The sequence below is a fragment of the Sus scrofa genome, chromosome 1, assembly GCF_000003025.6.
Source record: "Sus scrofa isolate TJ Tabasco breed Duroc chromosome 1, Sscrofa11.1, whole genome shotgun sequence".
NCBI lineage: Eukaryota > Metazoa > Chordata > Mammalia > Artiodactyla > Suidae > Sus > Sus scrofa.
Window position 1 is genome coordinate 73,970,481 of NC_010443.5, and position 20,313 is coordinate 73,990,793.

The 20,313-nt window shown below is 42.8% G+C and overlaps 1 protein-coding gene across 1 annotated transcript in view; it reads right to left on the reverse strand.

Moving 5' to 3' along the window:
* Positions 1 to 12,154, reverse strand: part of SCML4 (sex comb on midleg like 4 (Drosophila)) — a 143,827-nt gene extending 131,673 nt beyond the window's left edge. The window contains exons 1-2 of the mRNA XM_021090762.1: positions 11,800 to 12,154; positions 9,902 to 10,023 (exon numbers count right to left, since the gene is read on the reverse strand). The gene's annotated coding sequence lies outside the window, so the exon portion shown is untranslated. The remainder of the gene's footprint in view (positions 1 to 9,901; positions 10,024 to 11,799) is intronic.

Below are 20,313 nucleotides of genomic sequence, written 5' to 3' on the forward strand. Positions count from 1 at the left end.
CTTATGCAACTAGGACTATAAGCCTTAAGTAATTTTTAAAATCCTAATGTTTTTAATTCCAAGAAAAATTTAAGGGAAACCTGTAAGAGAAAAGAAATGCGGTGGGATGGCTGCCTACAAGCTAAGGAGTCTATAAAGAAGCAAAAGGACCCTTCTGAGCTAATGTATCTCCAGGTCTTATACATTGACTGCTTACAATCAGGATGCTTAGGCTGTGCCATGTTAATTTTCTTGACATTGTGGTTATATTTCTGTTGCAGACCATAGGGGGCATGCTCCACTGTTTCCACACAAATGCTCCTGGATTGGCAGTTAGCTAGAAGCAGCCAGAAGGAGCAGGTTAGTTTGGGGGCATCCCAAATGCAAACCTACTTAGAGTAGCCTCCATCTGAAAAGTAATTCCTCTGTCAGGGTGAAGAGGTGTGGCTCCAACACAAGCATCAGGAATAAATTGGTTTATCTGCTGGGCTGAAATAGACCCATGCTTTGGGTGGAAGGAGAATTCAATTGTGGTTGTGGCTATGGCTATGACTACTAAGGGGAAAAAGACCACCTCTTTCATTGGAATAAGAACCAATAAACTAGTGCTCTGGACTGTCAATTTGGGATGGAGGTAGAGGGGGAAAAAGAACAGGGAAGTTTTAAAGACCAAGAATCCATTCCTGAAGCAACAAAAGGAGACAGGTCTCCCACACTCGAGAGGCCCCATGACACCGCTTCCACATCAATCAACACAGACTTTTCCCTAAATGTTCCTGAAAGTTTGAGAAGTTTCAGGATTATGGAACTTCTCATTTTGCCAGAGGAGATACGGAGGGAGCAAATGGTTATCTGATTAGTCAGAGAAGAGAAGTTAACAATAGACTCAGACTCCAGACTTCCCCAACCTACCACTTCTTCAGCCCAAAGCCCAGCCTTCCACAGGCCAGGTCTTTGTTTAAACTACACAAACAGGGATCATCCAAAATTAAAAGCAAAACTATTCTTTGTAGTGAAGTTAAAAGGGAAACAACCTCAATGTCCAACTAAAAGGGCTTATTTAAGTTAATGTATCATGTGCCCACCTTATGGTGTATGGCATAGAGGATACCATAAAAGGCCATGACATGATATAATGTTCTCAATATAGAGCTGCTTAAAAAATACAGGTTACAAAAGAATATGCAGAATGGATTCTTATTTTGAAAAAGAAATTATTATTTGCAAAATACTGGAGGTATGGTAATAGTGATGGTCCCTTGGTGACAGGATTATGACTAATTTTTATCTTCTTAATCTTTCTTTTTATCTTAATTTTTATTTACTTATTTATTTATTTGGCTGTGGTGTGCAGTGGCTTGATGGGGAATTTCAGTTCCCAGACAGGGATTGAACCCAGGCCACAATGGTGAATGCACCAAATCCTAACCACTAGACCACCAGGGAACTCTCCATCTTTTTTATATTTATATTTATATTCTCTTTTCTACAAGGGAAGAGCTACTTTCTGTGATAATACAAAGTTACATGAATTGATTGATTACCGACAATTTTTCCTTATCATATCTGCAAACATATTTGCTTATAATTCTCATAAATCTTAAACCTCAAATTTATTTTTCATTCATGAATAAAAATAAACCCTTTGCCTGGTGGCCACCTACAGCCATGGCCTTAGCCAGTGCTTCAAGCTTGAAGACTAGCCCCACAACTTGTTCAAACCATCCTACTCATGTGACTCTGGGCTTCACCATCACCTGGTATCTTTGAGCCCCAGCAGTGCACTTGGCACAACTAACCTGAACAGAGGACAGATTCCCTATCCTTCCATATCCAAGGGCTCCCACAGTCTGTGAAGTCCTTTCAGATCTGATAATACTCAGTCGTCTTTCAGTAAAGTCATGTGCTAAAGACATAGGAGTTGGGAAGAGCGGAAAGAGATCGAATAAAGTAAAAAACTCTCATCCAAGGAAAAAATGACTCATTCAAATTCTCGTGGGCCTAAAACATGGTCCTTTCAGATGGGGCCTCCTGTCTTTGTGGCTCTGGGCCTGTGGCTCTGGCTGATATTCAGGGATTGACTTAGTGGAAAGATTTGTCTCAAGGTCTGGCAGTTTTGGTGATAGCAAGCTCGGAGACCCTCAGCGCAGAAGCAGTGTCTGGTAACAGGGTTGGTACAGTTAGGGCATGTGCTGACAGCCAGGAGAGCTGAGGGGACAGTAGCCAGGACTTTTTCTTTGGTCACTAGGCTATAGATTCCAAACTGTCAGGGAACCAGTCTTGCTTTCCACTGAATCCCAGCATATGTCTGATCTGTAGTAGGAAATCAACAAATAATTATTGATTAATGAATAAAAGAAACTAAGGGTTAAAAAAGTGACCTAATCCTGGGAGTTCCCTTCGTGGCTCGGTGGAAATGAATCTGACTAGTATCCATGAGGATGCAGGTTCAATCCCTGGCCTCGCTCAGTGGGTTAAGGATCCAGTGTTGCCATGAACCGTCGTGTAGGTCACAGACATGGCTTGGATCCCACATTGCTGTGGCTGTGGTGTAGGTTGGCAGCTATAGCTCCAATCCAACCCCTAGCCTGGGAACCTCCATATGCTGCTGGTGTGGCCCTAAAAAGACAAAAAAAAAAAAAAGTGACTTAATCTTAATCAATATTAATATAGACCTTTAGACCTGATTCCTTTTTCCCTCAAGAAAAAAAAAATCTGCCATCAGGAAAAAAAATATTCCTAATTTGCTAAAATTAAAAGGATGTTATCCATTTCCTATCTCCCTCCTCCTTTAGGCTCTTAAAATGCTGTCTCCTTGGGATGAGCCTTGTTTGTTTGAAACTGATGAATTTTTATTTGAAATTTATACAAGTGATCTCCAAACACTTTTGGCTATTTGCTAGGTTTCCTCTTACGTCCTAAAATATTTTTCGCAAGCTAAATATAATAAACCAATCTTGGAGTTCTGAGAAACTGTTAGAATTGGAGAAAGTGACCCTCAGCCAGATGTGTATTCTGTCACTCCAAAGACACTTTAAATAAATAAAGAGTATATGCAATTCAGCAGATTAAGTTACTATTTCTGAGACCAACATCTATAGAAAGGAGTGTGTGTATGTGTGTGTGTGTGTAAAGTAGGAAAGATATAGAAGTGGGCCCAGCTAAGAGAAACTCTGCATTTTAAAAATATCATTTTGAGAATAACCTGTTGGGGGTTGCCTGCAGTTTCAGTTTCCAGAATAAAGTCATTGATCACCTGATGCTCCATCTCCCTTTATTTGAGGGAAGATCTCCAAGTGTGCTCTTGAGTTACCAAAAGGCAAGAATACAACCATTGTCCTTGAAACAGAATCGAATCTGAAGACAGATGATGAAGTCTAAAATTTTTCACTGTCTTTAAGTAAAAAAGAAAGTGGCTGATGAATAAAAAGCAACTGGTTGGTGAATTCCATGTAAGGATAATCAACTTTAGTATGGATCATGTCTTTGATTAGCCCACTTGGGTTAGAAGCTGAACCCAGAAAACAGGTCTGGGGCCAGGAGGAAGGAAGAGAGATGTAAAGTTGCAAGTAACAGTAAAAACAGCACAGATTGTCTTTAAAATAAAAGTCATTCCTTGGCAGGGAGTCCAGTGACTTCTAGATGAGGCTGACTCAACTCAATGATGTGACCAAAGACCTGTTCTGAAACATTCTGTGCCTGGCTTCCCTCATGGTCACAGTATAGCTACTACTTGCTTCCAGGCCACATACTTTCTCATTCACATTCAAAAAGAGGGAGAGCTTCTCCAGGTACCTTCTACAGAGGAGCAAGGAAGCTTCTTTCCTAGAGCTTCCTGGCAACATCTCATTGGCTGGAATTGGGCCACACCCCATCCTTGAACCAATGACAGCTACTAATATATACCAATTGGCTTAAGTCTACCTTTGGACTCTGCTCTCCCCAAGGCACTGCTGCCTGGGGAGGGCTTGATACATGAATAATTGCAGTGCTCTTGGCAAAAAGGAAAATGAATGGGTGCTAAAGGACCGTAATCAGCAAGACACAATTAACTAGTAGATGGTAAGGAAAGGGAGGGTAGGGAAATGGTAGGATGCTGTGTGTCGCACATGTGATCCTCACCCCTATAGCACTCTCAGACATGATCTTTAGGAAAGACCACAGAAATTGTGAAGTCTTTGATGTGGTTGAAGTTCTTGTAGAAACTGGTAAAGAGGCTGAGTTTTACATCCTGGGTCGATGCAGGTGAAACCAAGATAGCACATGAGAAGTCAGGGGCCAAGACAAAAGGGACTCAGAAACTGCTAAGCCTGGGAAAGTAGTTAACTGTTAAGTCATATGGAGAGAACTCTGGGCTTTCCTGGGATGTGAAAGTCAGGAATTTAAGGGGCAGAAAGGCAGCCAGCTGACAAAGGGGCTAGAGCTATGTGAGTTGGGTGTATATTTAGTTTACTGCATCCTTTAGCAAAGGAGAGGGGTCTTCTGGAAAGGAAGGCTTGACTGGAATTGGTACTCTCCAGATGAGCTATTCAGGACTGAATAACTCACACTTTTAGAGAAGTGCTATGGACTATTGGGATAACCTTAATCTAGCCATGCAGCTTGCCCCTCAGATGCATGGCTGTTTTGTGGGATGGGCAATAAAAGCTAGGCCCAACCTGCAGGGAATGGGTGGGAGGGTCAGTTCTGTCCTATTGAACCACATGGGGGCCACAGGCAAGTCTCAGGAAAATGGCCAGGTGGGAACTGAAAGTGCTGGTGAGAGGTACCCTATGGCTTAGGGTTCAGGGATGCTGTGGGGACTCAGAGATTACCTGCTTTTGGCAGCACCATCTTTACCAACCTTCTAGTGACCAGGACAAGGAATGACCTCTGGGAGAGTTTGGGAGACTCTCCAAGAGGGATACCCATCTTCCCCTTTTTTGTGGGAAGGTGTCCAGCCCAGAGTTATATTCATTTTAACACTAAAGGAGATGAGAATAGCAAAAACTAAAATGAAAAGAAAATGTAACAGCAAATATGCAAGTTTTATATGAAGGTAGGTAGCTCAGAGCAAGGACTCTGGCTTGACCACATCTGTGACCTTGGTCAAGAAACTCAACTGCTCTGTGCTTTATTTAGCTTCTCTCCTCTGTAAAATGAGGACAGCACTACTATTGTGAGGATTAAACAAGTTAGAATAGACATAATGTCAAGCTGTTAGAACAGTGCCTGGACTAACAGAAGCTCAGAAAGAGAAATTAAGGAAACAATCCTATTTACCATTGTATCAAAAAAATAAAATAAAATACCTAGGAATAAACCTACTTAAGGTGGCAAAAGACCTGTACTCTGAAAACTATAAGATACTGATAAAAGAAATTAAGATGACACAGATGGAAAGATACTGTGTTCTTGGATTGGAAAAATCAATATTGTCAAAATGACTATACCACTCAAGGCAATCCAGAGATTCAATGCAATCCCCATCAAATTACTAGTGGCACTTTTCACAGAATTAGAACAAAAAAAAATTTTTTAATTTGTTTGGAAATACAAAAGATTCAAAATAGCCAAAGCAATCCTGAGAAAGAAAAAAAAAAAAATGGAGCTGAAAAAAAATCAGGCTTCCTGGCTTCAGAATATACTACAAAGCTACAATTATTGAAACAGTATGGTACTAGCACAAAAATCGAAATATAGATCAATGGAACAGGATAGGCCACCCAGAAATAAACCCACACACCTATGGTCAATTAGTCTAAGACAAAGAAGGCAAGAATATACAATGGAGAAAAAACAGTCTCGTAGATAAGTGGTGCTGGGAAAACTAGATAGCCGAATGAAATTAAGACATTCTCTAACACCATACACAAAAACAAACTCAAAGTGGATTAAAGCCCTAACTGTAAAACCAGATACTATAAAATGCTTAAAGGAAAACATAGGCAGAATACTCTTTGACAAAAATCACAGTAATATCTTTTTGGATCCACCTCCTAAAGTAATGAAAATAAAACTAAAAATAAACAAATGGGAGCTAATTACACTCAAAAGCTTTTGCACGGCAAAGGAAACCATAAACAAAATGAAGACAGCCCACAGAATGGGAGAAAGTATTTGCAAACAAAGTGACCAACAAGGGAGTACCCTCCAAAACATATAAACATTTCATGCAGCTCAATATCAAAACCAAACAACCCAAAAAATGGGCAGAAGATCTAAACAAAGATTTCTCCAAAGACATACAGACTGCCAAAAAGCATGTGAAAAAATATTCAACATCATTAATTATTGGAGAATGTAAATCAAAACTATAATGAAGCATCACCTCACATCAGTCAGAATGGCCATCATTGAAATGTCTATAAACAATAAATGCTGGAGAGGGTGTAGAGAAAAGGGAATCCACCTACACTGTTGGTGGGAATGTAAATTATACAACCACCAAAGAGAAAAATATAGAGGTTCCTTAAAAAACTAAAAATAGAATTACCATATGATCTGACAATCCTATTCCTGGGCATATCTGGAGAAAACTGTAATTTGGAAAGGCACAGGCACCCTAATGTTCATTACAGCACTATTTATAATAACCAAGACATGGAGGCAACCTAAATGTCCATTGACAGAGGAATGGATGAAGAAGATGTGGTATATTTATACAATGGACTATTACCCAGCCAGTGCCATTTGCAGCAACATGGATGGACCTAGAGATTATCATACTAAGTGAAGTCAGAAAAAGAAAGACAAAATATCATATGATATCACTTATATGTGTAATCTTTTAAAACGATATAAAAGAACTTATTTACAAAACAGAAACAGATTCACAAATCAAAACAAGTTAATGATTACCAAAGAGGAAAGGTGGGGGGAAGGATAAATTAGGAGTATGGGGCTAACATATACACACTACTATATATAAAATAGATAATCAACAAGGACCTACTCTATAGTGGAGGAAACTCAACTCGATCTTCAGTAATAACCTGTATGGGGAAAGAATCTGAAAAAGAATGGTTATATTTAAACGTATAACTGAATCGCCTTGCTGTACATTTGCAACTAACATAACACTGCAAATCAAGCAAACTTCAATAGAAAATAAAAATTAAATTGAAAAAAATTTAAATAACAGTGCCTGGAATAAATAAATGAATGTATAAATAAATAAATAGCTATAATAAGAAAAGGGGAATCTAAATGACACAAACACACTATGAGAAACATGAGGAAAAACAAAATTGTAGAAGCTGTGAGGTAGATGGGCTGATGGACAAGAGGGAACAGATCCAGTGGACCCACAAAATCTGACCCTTTATTCTGAAGTGTAGGCTCCCAGGAAGTATACGGTTCACACCAGGAAAGCCTCGGGAAACTGGAGGCTTCAGGAATCTCCAAGAGTAGAAGTGAGGGGGGACTAAGAAGAACAAATCCTCCCACCCCCGCCACCCCTGTGCTGCTAGCAACAGCCCCTTAACGCTGACCAAACGAAGGCTTACTCTGTTCTCAAGGATGCAGACCCAGCCGAAGGCAGACGTGCTATACCCAAAGGAGGATTCAGAGAAAATTCACATCCTTAACAGTGGGACCCACAGCGCCCACCCCACTCAACTGCCAAACTATTTATACTGAGGCTTAGACCCCCAGGCAGGACATAAAGACAGCCAGAGGTAGAAGACAAATTACATTCCCTGGGGAAGATAGGAGACTCTCAAAGAGAAACCAGAAACACCATTCCAGTGCCCCTTTAGAAGGTCATCAAGCCAAAAAAAAAAAAAAAAAAAAAAATCTAGAATCAATTTTACCAAACTTGGAGCATCAGTTCTTCACCAACCTTAAATCTTCCAATAAAATGCAGTTTGAGCATAAGATATTAAAGAAGCACCTTATTCAAAGTAATCCAGGAAAACAGCTCCCCACTCACTGAATGCTTCTGTCACTAGTTTCTTCACCAACCTGCCCGTTCTCTGCCTGCGAACGTTGCTGTTGACTTCTGAGCTGTTCTCTCCACAGGCCCTAGAAGAGCAGGACACCTGGAGGCATATTTGGCTTCAAGGAAAGAGACTGAACATAGCGCCCAGTGGGAATGACCCACCCAAACTTCCTGAAACAGGCTGGAGGGGGAGGGGAGGGGATTTGCTACACCTGCTCTCACAAGAATGCAAGAGCCCAGCAATGAAGAGACTAGAAGTTCTGGCACCAGGGCTGCTGGTGAGGTGGACTAGCATCAGCATCTGCACTCTGCTTTTCATACCCCAAGAAAGTGAAAAAAACAAAGCAACAGGAAAAAAAAAAAAAAGAAAAAGAAAAATTACAAAAAAATAATAGCAACTGATTAGGGAAAGAATCAAGGACAAAGCCTCAGAATGCAATGAATATGTGTTTGCTAAAGAAAAGGAGAGGTAAGATAGGAAAATTGAAAAATAAAACATACACCGTGTACAGAACAACTAAGAGATGGGAAAGAGATGTGACTGTGTGTCAGGAAGAACAAAGGAACGAAGAGACTGACAGGAAGAAAGCACGTGCTGGCTATGAGGGGGTGAGTGGAGCTTCTGGAGCAGGGTTGACTCACAAAAGCCCAGGGATGGATGCTGTTGAAGGAGGGTGCCAAGGAGAGAGGGCAGGAGAAAGAGATCGATGCCCATGTGTGCAAGTGATTGAATTAGTCTTCTACTTGCAACCTCTTTTGACCTTAAATGTATTGAGAAAAAATATTAATTAATGAGCTCACAATGGATCAAGAAACTGATAATTTAAATGATTTGTAGGTACTAATGAGCAGTCACAAGCCTTTAGCATCCTTAAAGGTGTGCAGGAGGGTGTTAGGTCCACAGCTGCTCCTGGGCTCGCAGCTGTATCAAGGCTTCTTCACTTTGCCGAATAACTTTACTTTTAAGGGCAGAACCCAATTCCTTTTCCAAACAGCTACCTCCAGAGCCCCAACTGGCAAGAGCAGCCTCAGCAAGGGGACTCCCTTCCTGAAGTCAATTCTTCATCTTACTTGTTCGATGCCAAATTTTGCACCTTCAACATACTATATTTTAAGGAGATTAAAAATTCATATCCCCAACATAGTGACATAAAAGATGCCACATTGGCAAAAAGGACTATCTGAAATTAGGCTTTGGGGGGGTCAAAAAAGCTTTCCTAATGCATCAGAACATCATGGTACTAACAACCAATTTAGCATTGCTGGAGCCCAGGAACTCCAAGGGGACCAGTAAAAGCGGGAGACTGGATGTGCTATTAGCCTGTTTTCACACTGGACTTAGCAGGTATTGGAAAGGTCTCTGAAAATTACAGAATGATGGACTGGATTCTCTTTGTCTCCATGAACATATGGAGGAACTGGGACTCTCTTACTTGTTCTCATGATTTCCTCTTACTAATTAGAATATTAAAATCTTCTGGAACAATAGGTGGCCAAAGTCTGAGTTTGAAACTCTTCAGTGACTATACACTCCCTCAGAAGGAAATAGGCAAAACATGGAGTCCCCATCATGGCCCAGTAGTTAACAAACCCGACTAGCATCCTTGAGGACGAGGGTTCAATCCCTGGCCTTGCGCAGTGGGTTAAGGATCTGCCATTGCTGTGAGCTGTGGTGTAGGTCATAGACAGGGCTCGGATTCCACGTTGCTGTGGCTGTGGCATAGGCTGGTGGCTACAGCTCCTACTGGACCCCTAGCCTGGGAACCTCCATATGCCACGTGTGCGGCCCTAAAAAAAAGAAAAAGAAAAAAAGAAACAGGAAAAACATTATTTTGAAGCCTCAGATTTTGATCGTGAGTCACAGAGAGAGAGTCATGATCGTGAGAACACGGAGTTGCATTAGAATTTTATCACCCAAGTAAGAGGATATAGTATGGGGAGGCAGGGTTTTGTGAGACCCAAATTATCACGAACATTTATTACACATTATTAAATTTTTACCTCAAATCCTCCAAATGTCTGCGTTTGTTTTTCTCTCCTGGACCAATTCCTAGCTCCCCATCTCAGGCGCCACACGTGTTAGACAAATCTGTGGAGGATGCTCTGCCCAGTCCCCATCCTACCTGCAGTGAGAGGAGACAAGTGGGCCTCCAGCCTGGGAAAGAAAAGAATCCCTCCCTGAAGTCAGCGTCTCCTCCCCAGAAAGGCTCACTGTAGAGAGGAAAGTGTCTCTCCTGGCAGGAGCTCAGCTATCCTCTTAGACCAAGTTTAAGTGGCTGACAAGACCAGTGCGCTCTCCCAGGAAGCCTGAGCACTTCCTGGGTTCTAAGAGCTTCCTGACCACAGCTCCAGCCTGGCAGCCAATGCCCTGTTTACCAAGGTGCTGATGGGACACCCCCCCCCAATCAGGTACCAATGAATTGCACCTCCATTCATTGGGTTATCTTGGCATTATGGGTTAAATTGTTTCCCTCGCAAAAACATATGCTGAAATCCTAACCTCTCGGTTCCTCAGAACATGACCCTATTGAAATAGGGTCTTTTCAAAGGGACTCGGGGTAATGTGAGGTCATTAGGGTGACTTTTAATCCAATATGACTGGTGTCCTTATAAAAAGGAGAAATTGGAACACAGAGACAGACATGCCTAGAGGGAAGACAAAAACAAGAGACATGGGGAAAAGACACCATGTTTGAGCCAAAGACATATCCTGGGATGATCCTCTCCTCACAGCCCTCAGAAGGAATCAACTCTGCTGACACCTTGATTTCAAAAATCTAGCCTCCAGATCTGAGACAACACCCTACTGTTGTTAAAGGCACCGCATTCGTGGTACTTTGTTTCATCAGCCCTAGGAAGCTCATACACTTGGCTTCCTCTCCTCCAAGACTAAGAAGGTCAAAATCAAGGAGGAGCATATCTGAGCCAGTCCTATTTGGATGGGGTTCCACAGTGGAGTGAGGGAAACAAGCTCAACAAGGGCCAAGTGGTGTGAGTGTGCATGTGTGTGTGTGTGTCCCATAGGACAGTGGCTGTGAAATGGTTCCCCAGAGTGAGGTCCCCAGGAGGCTCCCACAGGCCTTGCTCAGGGTGGTGTGCAACTGGTATGATGACTTCTCTCTTTCACCCACCCAACAGTTCCTATTCAGCTTGGTCTTGGGTCAGAAAGTAAAACCTCTCTGCCAAAATAGCAAAATACAGATTTATCCATTCAAATACATTAATATAAAAATATTAAGCTTCTCAAAAGGACAGGTGCCACAGACATAAAAGGCAGCAGCTTTAGCTGATTCCATGATCTAAATGATCAACTGCTTGTTTTTAACATCCGTTAAGAGAGCTGATGGCTTGCGGGGAAAAAAAAATCGCAGACAAGGTTACACTTGAGTTTAACAGGAACAAAACAGAAATTTGATTTTTTTTAACTAGCCGGTTTCTATAAATTAAATTAAAATGTAGAGATAAGAAGACATTCAAAAGATAAAACAGAAATGAGTATCTCTTATAGTGAGGCCTTCACACATTCTTACATTTGCCCAAAACTTTCCCTTCCTCCCTCCACAGAAATTCATCCCTGGCTAGAGGTGCCAGAAAAAATACAGGACACTCAGTCAAATTCGAGTTTCAGATAAACAAGGAATGCACACACACACACACACACACACACACACACACACACACATTCAGTATACTAAATGTATGTATTATATACATATATGTGTATATTTATTCATATATTCATATATTTTATATTATGTAATACATATTTAGTATAAGTATTTTCCTAAATATGTAATATATATTTAATATACATTTTAGTATCAGTAGCTACCAAATATAGATAAGACACACTTAAACACTAAAAAACAATTTGTCGTCTCTCTGAAATTCAGATTTACCTGGGCATCCTTGTGTGTGCGCTAAATCTGGCAACCCTGTTCCTGGCCCCAAAGCAAGGCCCCTGACAGCTCTGAGGGCAGTTGTGGCGGCGCGTCCTAAAGAGGATTACATTTAACCTGGGGGTGGCTGTGTGTTCCCCTTGCTCTAGCGAGAGCCCTAAAGTTACTTGGGTCAACCCTCTGAGGCAGTGACTCCAGGTAGCTGTCCACCCCCAAGGTGGGTTGGGGTCAAGGAAGCCCGGGCCCGGGAAGGGCGGAGGCGCCCCCTCGGGCAGGACCCAACGCTGAAGCGGCAGTGACTCTCTTTTGCCTCCAGGGGTCCGAGGAGCAGCTGCTCGACCCGGGAGTGGGCGAAAGGGACGTGATCGGGACTCCGGGTCGGGGAAAGGGTGTCGGGAGTGGCTTGGGCCCCGCCCGCGACCTTGAGGCGTGGCGTAACTGAGGGACCTCAGCGGAGCTCCTGCCACAACCGCCAGCGCCGACTCCGGGAAGGGGCCCCGGAAGTCCCGGTTCCCGCCGGCCTGCGCCTGGCCTTCTCGCGCCCCCTGGCGGCCGCAGCTGGACACGCCGCTCACGACCCTCAGTTCCCGCTGGAACCCGGACAGGGCACAGAGCGCCTACCCTGAGGATCAGGAGTCCTGGGGTAGCTAGTGCTTCGTGGGGCAAGGAGCAAGAAAGTGACCGTTTCCACCAAAGACACCTCTTTCAAGGTCTTCACAGTTGTATTGCCCCCAAACTGCCTGGTCACCTAGTTCTGGTGGCAGAACGAGCGCTTGGTGGAAAGTCCCCCAGGGATAATACCACTGTTGCTGAGAGCATTTTTGCCCATCTCTTCTGCAGGTATTGAGTAGCGTCATGCTCCGCTGGCCCCACTCCTTAGACCGCCTTGAGTATGTGTGATAAGAAATCCATCTTTTCAAATATAAGACTTGCCAAACTGTAAGCAAAATACGAGTAGACATCTTCCTCACTGAGAATTAATACCCTCAGGCTCTTGCTGAGGATATTAAAACTCAAACCAAAAAGATCAAGGTCTTGGGATTGTTTTACATAATTCACACAATGTTTCCATTCTCTCCCTTCCCACTGTGCTGAGCCCACTTTCTCTAGGCAGACAGAAGAATCAAGATGCAGATATCCTAAGTGAAAGCCAAAGAAAGAGATGTCAATCTGAACAGCCAACTATCTCTCACCCCCCTTCTCCACTCAAGCAAGTTAACACTGACAAAATCTGTCAAAGTTTTCATGGTGGGTGGTTAATTTTATGTGTCAACTTGGTTGGGCCAAGGTACTCTGATATTTGGTCACACACTGGTCTGGATGTTTCAGGGAAAGCTTTCTGGGTTTTTTGGTGGTTGTTGTTTTGTTTTGTTTTGTTTTGTTGTTTTTGGCATGCAGAAGTTCCTGGGCCAGGGATGGAAACTGCACCACAGCAACAACTTGGGCCACTGCAGTCACAAGGTCAAATTCTTAACCCACGATGCGATGCCGCAAGAGAACTCTCTGAAACTATTTTTTAAATGAGATTAACATTTCAACCAGCAGACTTAGAGTAAAGCAGATTCCACCCCCCACCCCATAATGTGAGTGGATCTCATCCAATCAGCTGAAGGCCTCAAAAGGAAAAAGATTGACTTCCCCTGAAGGAGGGAATTCTGCCTGCAGACTGCCTTTGGACTCAAGTCTCATCCACTCTCCTCTGGTCTCCAAGCCTACCAGCAGCCAACTCTGGAGATTTGGGACCTTTTCAGGCTCTGCAATTGTGTGAGCTAATTCCTTAAAATCCTCTCTCTCATACATACTTATAGAGATAGATGGATACAGGCCCACTAATAGAATGTATAGAGCTATAGGTACACCCTGCTGGTTCTCTTTCTCTGGAGAATCCTGCCTAATTCAGCATCCCACAGCCTACCAGCTCAGCCCAGACCCATCCCTCTCACCTGTTGCAGAACTTGGCTCCTGCAAGACCCCCTCTTGTCTTTTAAATTTTTCCTGTCCAGTAGATGATTTGCTTCTGCATAAAATGTACTGTTCTTTCTTTCCTCTTAAAAAAAAAATCTTGAGTTCATTTCTCTTCCAGCTGCTACTCTCTTTCTTTGGTCCTCTTTGTAACAACATTCCTCTAAAGAGTTGTATATGCTCTTTGTCTCCAGTTCTTCCCTCCCATTCTCTTTGCTTGCTTTTTATTGTGAAATACAACACATATACAAAAAAAAAGGGAGTCCGGAAGGTAAAAACAGAAGCATACAGCTTAATGATTTATCCAAAACAAATACACTTGCTACCACCATCCAGGTCAAGAAATAACACATTCACAATAGCACAGAAGCCTTTCTCATGCCCCACCCCCTACCTGCCCCTGTCTGCCCCCAAAAGTAGCCACCATCCTAACTTTTATAATCATCATGCCCTTGATTTACTTTATTGTTTTACCTTCTAAGTATGCACCGTACTTTAGTTTTACCTGTTTCTGGCACTTTAAACAATAGAATAATAAAAAATGTCTTCTGTGACTGTCTTCTGTCACTAATATCGTGTTGGTAAATTCACCCATGTTAACAAATGTAACTGCATTTCAGTTATTTTCCTTACTTTATTGAAATCCAGTTGCATTAGTTGTCTATTGCTGTATAACAAGTTAATATTTAGCAGTTAAAACTAACATTAATTATATTGCCTATGTCCCGAGAGTCAGAGATCAATTGTGGCTTAGCTAGGTGTCCTGGCTTTGGGATTGTCATGTAGCTGCAGTCAAGCTGTCATCTGAGGCTATAATCTCTGAAGGCTTTTGAAGATTGGAGTTCCTGTTGTGGCTCAGCAGAAACAAATCTGACTAGCATCCCTGAGGATGCAGGTTCGATCCCTGGCCTCGTTCAGTGGGTTAAGGATCCAGCGTTGCCATGAGCTGTGATGAAGATCACAGATGCAGCTCGGATCCCACGTTGCTCTGGCTGTAGCATAGGCCAGCAGCTACAGCTCTGATTCAATCCCTAGCCTGGGAACCTCCATATGCCTCAGGTGCAGCCCTAAAAAGACAAAAATAATACTACTAATAATAATTTTGAAGATTAACTTCCAAATCCACTCACATAGCTGTTGACAAGATTCTAGCTCCTTGCCACATGGGCCTCTCCATAGAGTTGCTTATGACGTAGATTCTCCAACCCAAGAGAAAAAAACTGAGTGAAATGAGCTCACAAGATAGAATCTGTGATCATCTTTTATAACCTGATCTTACACTGTCACTGCTGTTGTTTGGTATTGACCTCATCCCGGTCACCTGTGGGAGGGGACCACCCAAGGATCTGAGCACGAGGTGTCAGGGATTAGGGGGGACCATCTTGGAGGCTGCCCAGCACAACCTCTGTGTAAACATAGAAACCTTTATCCACTCTATTATCAAATCAATATTTTGGTTACTTCTAGTTTGGGGCTGTTAGAAAAAGAGCTTCTGTGAACATACTTGTACATGTCTATTGGTGCATATATGCAAGCTTTTCTGCTGGATAAATACCTGTAAGTGCTAAGTGCTGGGTTACTGCCTATGCATAAGGTCAAGTTTAGTAACTTGAAGTGGCAAACTGTTTTACAAAGAGATCCACAGACGTACATTGCTACCAGAAGTAGATGAGCATTCAGTCCGTTCCGTTGCTTCAGTTCCTCAACACCCCTTGGTATTAATCTCTTCAACTTCTGCCATTCTGATGAGCATGCAGTGACATCTCATTGTGGTTTTCATTTGCATTTTCCTGATGCATAAAGAGCTCGAACAGATTTTTGTGCATGTTTTGGGGCCTTGGGGTATAGTGTTTTGGGAACTTTGGAGACTTGGCACTCCCCTCCTTCTTTGAGAGTGGTGCAGCCCAGGTCAGGGAGTGTCGTCTCCGGACAGCCTCCAGTGAGCCGCTCTGTCACTCCACTGCAGAATATCACCTTGTCCAAGGTCACGCTCTTCGTGAGCCCATGCTCTGACTGCAAGCAAGAATGGCAAGACTGAGCAAAATGGACTAGACAGGCACAGTGGTTTTTTAGTTTGACATGGGACACGGGACACCGGATGTATTAACCCCCATGGGTTAGCCCAAGCTTTCCTGGGCTTACATCGAGGTTCAACTCTTTTCCCTGCCCAGTCCTGCTTCCTCCCCCTTTTATTCACAATAAGCATCTTGATTTTTTTTTTTTTTTTTAGGGCCACACCTGTGGCATATGGAAGTTCCCAGCCCAGGAGTCTAATTAGACCACTACACCTATGCCACAGCAACTCAGGATTAGAGCCATGTCTGGTCTGCAACCTATATCACAGCTCACAGCAATGCTAGATGCTTAACTCACTGAGCGGGGCCAGGGATCAAACCCAGGTCCTCACGGATGCTAGTTGGGTTCATTACCGCTGAGCCATAATGGGAACTTCAACATCTTGATTCTTAATAAACATCTTAAAACTAACTACAAACCCTCGTGGTCTGCTTCTGAAGAATCCAATCTGCAACATAAAGTGTCTTTTTAAGTCTATTGCCCAATTTCCTACTGAGTTGTCTGTCTTTTTTTTTTCTTAACAATTTGTAGGAGTTTTGTGTTTAGTATGGATATAAGTCCTTTGTCAATTATGTGGCAAATATCCTCTCCCACTCTGGGGTATGCCTTTTTCATTTCTTTATTGTGTTTTGAAGAACAGAAATCCTTCATTTGAATGTAATTCAATTTCTCATTTTTTTTCATTTTAGACATGCTCTTTATATCCTACCCTAAGGTCATGATATATTCTCCTGTATTCTGAAAGCTTTTATTGTTTTGCCTTTGAATTTTAGACTTACATGCCACCTGGAGTTAATTGTTATAAAAGGCATGGGAGAAGAGCCATGTATTATTTTTTTTCCCCAAATGGCTATCCTATTGTCCTAGCACCATATTTTAAAAATGCCTTCCTCTCCCCCACTGTTCTGCAACACCAACTTGTCACATACATCAAATGCGTGAGTCTCCCCACACAAGTGGGATTTTTCCTGGATTCCCATTCTGTGTCATTGGCCTCTTTGTCTGCTCTCATCCCAGTACCACAAGCCTGCTTGGAGAGGGGTTTTTGTCTCCAGTTGTTCCACTGGAATGTCTCTTAGGAAGATTGGCAGCATGCCCTCCTGGCTGAATCCAGGGTCCATTCTCAGTTCTCATCCTCCTCATCTTCTCAGTGCAGTTGACACCACTGATCCCTGCTTCTCCTTGACTGCGTCTGCTGAGATCCCACACTCTTGGGTTTCCTCCCAACACACTGTGTGCTCTTCTCTGCCTCCTCCACCATCTCCTCCTCCTTACCCCAGGGTTATCTCTGACAGGTTACCCTTCGTCAGGGCTCAGATGTCTGTGTACTTGTGTCTTCATTGATCTCATTCCTCAAGTAAATGTCATTGCACCCCAAATTTCTCTTCCCCAGGTGGACATTGTTCTTAAGCTCCAAACTTACACATTCAGCTGCCACCTAACTTTTCCATTTGAAGAATCTCAAACCAAGATTTCGAACACAGAACTTCTAAACTTTCCCCGTAAATCTGCTCCACATCTTGCCTTGATCTTTTAGGCTGATGGCAACTCCATCCTTCTAGTTGCTCAGGCACAAAGCCTTAGAAGCATCTTTATTCCTCTCTTCTCTCATAACAGCACATACACTTCATTAGGATGTCCTCCTGGATTTACCCTCAAAATATGCCCAGTCCAAATCCAAACACTGCAACCCACCTCTACAGCTGCCTCCCCATCAAAAACTCCAGAGAGATACTGCTTTTTTTTTTTTTAAAACAAATTGAAGGTCTGTGGCAACCTGTGTTGAGAAAGTCTACCAAATCCATTTTTCCTACAGAATTTGCTCACTTCGTGTTTTCGTGTCAGATTTTGGTGCATTGATTTTGGTATTTCGCACAATATTTCAAATTTTCTTTATAATATTTGGGTTTTTTGGTTTTTGTTTTTGTTTCGTTTGCTTTTTATGGCCTTACTGCAGCTTATGGAAGTACCTAGGCCATTGGTCGAATCAGAGCTCCAGCTGCCAACCTTTACCACAGCCACAGCAACGTGGGAGCTGAGCCACATCTGTGACCTACACCACAGCTCACTGCAATGCCAGATCCTCAGCCCACTGAGCGAGGCCAGGGATCAAACACACATCCTCATGGATACTAGTCGGGTTCATTACTACTGAGCCACAACTGGGACTCCTCATTATAATATTTGTTACAGTAATCTGTGACAGTGATCTTTTTTTTGTTTGGGGGTTTCTTTGTTGGTGGTGGGGTATTTTTTTTTTGGTTTTTTTTGTGACTGTGATCTTTGATGTTACTATTACAAAAACATTATGACTCCCTGAAGGCTCAGATAATAGCTGTTTCGTAATAAAGTGTTTTTAAATTAAGGTACATACATTGCTTTTTTAGACATAATGCTCTTGCATACTTAATAGACCAAGTATAGTACCAACAAAATTTTTATACGCACTGAGAAACCAAAAAATTCTTTTGACTCACTTTACTGTGATATTTGCTTTGTGGTGCTCTGGAACAGCTGTGGTATCTCTGAGGTATGCCTGTATAGCAGGCATTCATTGCCTTATAACACATGTAAAATTTCCAGGAAGATTTCTGCAATGACAATCTAATTGATCCTCTTACTTCGACCCCTCTCTCGTTAGTCTTTTTTTTTTTTTTTTTTTTTAAATAACAGCAAGAGGGATCCTTTTAAGATACAAGCCAGATCCTGTCCGTCCTCTGCTCAAAACCCTGCAGTGACTCCTACCTCCTTCAGAGTAGAAGCCGAAGTCCTGACCACAACCTGCAAGGCCCTGCCTGCTGTGACTTTGACCTTGGATCTCTCACTGAGCTTATTTCCTGCTGCTTTCCCCTCGTTTACTCTGTTCCAGCTGCTCCAGCCACTGGCCTCTTTGATGTTTCTCACACATGCCAGCTGCTCCTGTCTTACAGCCTGTGTGTCAGCTTTGCCTGAAACACTCTTCCCCCAAACGTCTGCACAGCTTCCTCACTCCTTCAAGCCTTGGCTCAAATGTCAGCTTTGAGATGAGACCCATCCCATCTTGATTATAAAACGGGAAACCTGTCCTCCTGCTGCCTTCCCTCCCTCTCTCTACCCTTTCTTTTTTCCATCACACTTAACATCTTCAATTATACTATAGAAATTATGTATCCATTATGTTTATTGCTCATCCTCTTTCTCCCCTTCTAGAATGTATGACAGGGATCTTTACCTGCCTTTTTTTGTTTGTTTTTTTCCTGTTTTATTCCCTTTGCATCCCAAGCACCTAGAACTGTAAACCAGAGTCTGCCGTAAGCTTTGTCTTCTGTCCCTCCCCATGGCCTCAGGCCTCAGCACCTAAGCCCAGGAGGCACCTCAGTCAGTGATGGGCTGCTGCTCTAGCCCCCGCTGTTGGAAGCAGTGGCGCAAGTAAAGACACGTGGATTTTGCAATTCAGCACAGCCCCTGGACTGGAAGGTGCCTGGGTCCCAGCTCCAGTTCTACCACCAACTAGAGACAAGTCATTTCTATTTTTTGAGTCTTCATTTCCATGTTTCTCCCTCAGATCAATCCCTGGCCTTCTGTGGGTGCAGTCAGGAATTTAATTTACTTCAAATCAGAGCTGCTGAAAGGGGGGGCCCCCGCAGATTCTCAGCGCTTACACACACATGGTCATTAACTCCCCACAATAATGCCACCCCATGGAGGTAACTCCAAGACTAAAATCCACAGATTTTGTTTCCATGCCCACATTTCAGCTCTGCTTATATCAGGCTGTAAAGGGGTTAAGGGACCAGGAACTTGATTCAATCAGATTACAAGTAGCTAGTAATATATGCAAAGAAAACTTTACAAGCCATACTGAAGGAGAATTTTTTTTTCTTGCCTAAAAATTATTTCACATGCTGAACTATTCACAATTCTCCTCAAGACTCTGTTAGTATTACTAAACTAATCTTGTCTGAAAATCGATGCTCCCTGAGGTGTCACGCCTGACACTTGGAGAGGTACTCTGTCATTAAGCCAGAAGACTTGAAAGATGTGGGGGTTCAGTGTTTAAAGAAATAATGCTGTGAGTCACAACACTGCAGTTTCATCTCTAATTCTCAAAAGCACTTTGCCGAAAATCACATTAATCCTTATAATTTCCATGATAATAGGCCCAGATCAGCATTTTGTGAGTAGGGGTGGGGCAGGTGGAGCAAGATCTCCTTGGGATGGTGGGAAAGAGTAACTGCAGAGTTTGGAACCAGTAGTTGGTTGTGGGGAAAGCTGCAACTCCAAGACATTTGGAAGAGAAGGGGTGCCTTGCTTCCCTTCAATGTGGGGTAACTCTCCTGGTGCTCCCCTCTCCCAAATGTGTTGTCTCCTCAAAAAGAGGAGATGTAGGCTTTTGGGAAATTATGGAAAGTTGATATACAGCATAGCCAGCAACTGGACTCCCAAGAAGATGGCAGATAATCAAGAAATGATAAAGCTGGAAAAACTTTGGATGTG